Below are 3,296 nucleotides of genomic sequence, written 5' to 3' on the forward strand. Positions count from 1 at the left end.
ATTCATTAATATTTATAATATTTTTATAATGAGGCTTTTAGGTTTCACGAGGATTATTAATGACAGTGTCTTGAGTGTTGATACTCATTAAATAGAAGGTAAATATTTCTTTAAGGACGATGAAGAAACACACTTATATTTTATCTCAATAAAACATGTTCCAACCCAAGTTCCAAATATCTCTCGGTTTCTGTTAAAAACTGAGGGGAAAAAACTTTTTTTCAATATTTATATTTTTACACAGAATAATAAAATAGATTGTTCAAATAAATCAACCACATACCTCTCAATTTCTGTTAAAAATCGAGGAAAAAAAACTTTTTTTTTAATATTTACATTGTTTACACAGAATAATAAAATAAATTGTTCAAACAAATCAAGAGTTGACAAAGGATTCTTGGAGAGTAACATATCTTTCCAAATTTCTGAGAAGTTATCTGTTCCAAATAAGAGATTTTTTTTGTACTTGCAATCTATCATAGAGAGATTTCATTATATTGAGCAAATATTTTTCATGGCAAATGCTTTCACATGACAGAAAACATGAAAGAGAAATGAATAATTGTTTTTAGGAATAAATTTTTCAATATTGTCAACCAAGGAAAGTAATAAATTTCTCAATGTTTTCTTTAATTGACAACATAGGAAGTTTATTGAAAAAATACAACAACAAAATCAACATCATTATGTGAGATAAATTGCAAGAGCAAAAAAATCTTAGGATAAAGTCGGTTAACAAGTATTTTTATAGTAAAATATGATGATTAAACACCTCTGTTTTATTATAAAACCGATGTTTTTTATCTTCTCCTTTTAACTATCATTGTTTACACAATATTAAAATAAATTATTTACAACAAATTTTTGCTTTTATTACTGAATACCTTTGATGATATCTTTGCTCTTATGTTCTAACCCTTCAGTTAAATAGAAAACTGAATGGTTAGAACATTTTGTTTACACTTATAAATAAATAAAATCAAAAACTGCATTAGCTGAGAATCGAAGCTTGTAATTTTTTGAGCAGAGCTTGAAGAATCAGGATCTGTTGGTTTACTTAAGGTTTCAAACCTTGGATTAAAATATTTTTGTGAGTAATCAAGACCTTCCCCTTTTGCTTATACTTACCCCATAAAACATGGAAGCACGTTTAGTTCTATTGAGGCCAGTTATGATAAACTCTTGAAGATTCATTTCATGCTCATCAAGTCGGTTAACAAGTGTTTTTATAGTAAAATATGATGATTAAACACCTCTGTTTTATTATAAAACCGATGTTTTTTATCTTCTCCTTTTAACTATCATTGTTTACACAATATTAAAATAAATTATTTACAACAAATTTTTGTTTTTATTACTGAATACCTTTGATGATATCTTTGCTCTTATGTTCTAACCCTTCATTTAAATAGAAAACTGAATGGTTAGAACATTTTGTTTACACTTATAAATAAATAAAATCAAAAACTGCATTAGCTGAGAATCGAAGCTTGTAATGAGTTGTTTTTTCACCTATGTGTTATAAAAAACCGAGGGAATGTATGGTTTTTTATTTTTTCAAATAATGAAAAATAGCGCCCCTTAGCTTTATACCTTTGTTTTCTATTGTTTGAGGTGAAAGTTTCGCCATGAAAAGCATTATTTGTTGTAATGTGTTAATATAGTGAGACAATTGCAGCAAACTCCTATTCTCCAAGCGTGAGACGAGGGAAGCAGTTGGATAACTCATGTTTTCTTTCGTAGGATAACTCCCTTGATGTACAAATAATTACAATGAACTGCAGCCCATTTCAGACGATCGATTAATGTCCATTACGGTCATTCTGGAACAATAACCATGTACTTCTCAAACTTTTTCCTATGTTGAAAAATCTCAAACACATTCTTAAGCTTATTTCCCTCTAAAGATATTCATGTATATTCTCAAGTTTCTGCCCATGCTAAAGATACTAAAGAATATTTTCAAGCTTTTTTCCCTAAAGACATGGTATCATAAATAAGGTTGCACAAATTTTCTGGGACTGAACCTTAGATTCTAGCACATATGTTTAATGATGAAGACATTGGTGATGATGTCATATTTGAAATTCAACCTATTAGTATTAATAAAAGTTATGTGAAACCAACCCCGCCTCTAAAGCCAACCCCTCTTATGAAACCAATCCTTCTTGTGAAAACAAGTGCCTCCAAGTTTGGCGGTGTTATAAAATTTATTGGTATAAGACCAAAAGTAGTAAGGCCTAGTACGTTCAAACCACCAAGAGTTGTCAAACTCGTTTGAAATAAGCTAAGTATCAGTGACCGAATAAGTTATATGTTACTATTGTGCATTCCGTAAGCATTATTAATTAACATAAATCATGTTCTACCTCATTTTTTTATAATAGGTGAAGAGTATGATGATAAAAAAATCCAAAAACCACTGAGGTTCTAGTTTAGCGAAAAAAGAGTGATAGACTCATGATGCTCAAAACACGTAAAGTTATGGGCCCCAAAAAGATTTTGGTTGTCGTATTTCAAATTTTGTATATTTTATAATTAATGTATTTTGATTAATTTAATATTTGCACAAATTATAAATTCAAATTCATTTAAAGGTTACTCGATAAAAAATGTATTATATACAATTGGACTTTATTGGATGGGTAATATGACATATCACTATTAGCCTTCGGTGTGAAATTAAAAAAAAATACAAAAGAAATTCATCGCCTGAGAGATTCGAACTCTCGCGGGGAAACCCCATGTACTTAGCAGGCACACGCCTTAACCACTCGGCCAAAGCGACTTCATGTTAATACTATGAACATATACTTTTATATAAAAATAGGAATAGTAGTGAAAATTCCAAAAGAAAGTTGATCCATCAATGACATTGATGACACTAGATATTTAAATGCCACCTCCACCAACTACAACTTGCTCGATCATAATTCATTATCAGAATTTGTAAAGAGGTGACACTTAGAAACCAACAATTGTTGGCATGAGATTCCCATTAATATCATAGGAGCTATAATAGGAAATATAATTATTAATTATTAATTATTCTGATTTGGTTATAATTAGGAATATAGTTATTTCATGTATATATAACTTATTCCTCTCTTATAAAAGATATACATAAATAATATGAAACTATCGTATTATTTCCAGATATCCCGAGAGTCAATTTCTAGAGATTTGTAGGAACCACACAAAATTAACTTGATGAGACAAACATTTCTTCTTTCATGAAGCTGAGCAACCAGAGGTATAAATTTTTTTGCCACTTGAAGAGAGCTGGAGCAGAAAAC

General features: G+C 29.5%; 1 non-coding gene across 1 annotated transcript; it reads right to left on the reverse strand.

Annotated features, from left to right (window-relative positions):
- Positions 1–2,706: 2,706 nt before the first annotated feature.
- TRNAS-GCU (transfer RNA serine (anticodon GCU)) lies at positions 2,707–2,788 on the reverse strand. Its single transcript has one exon. It is a non-coding gene; the product is annotated as a tRNA-Ser (tRNA).
- Positions 2,789–3,296: the final 508 nt, after the last annotated feature.

Source organism: Lathyrus oleraceus, chromosome 3 (genome assembly GCF_024323335.1).
Source record: "Lathyrus oleraceus cultivar Zhongwan6 chromosome 3, CAAS_Psat_ZW6_1.0, whole genome shotgun sequence".
Lineage (NCBI taxonomy): Eukaryota > Viridiplantae > Streptophyta > Magnoliopsida > Fabales > Fabaceae > Lathyrus > Lathyrus oleraceus.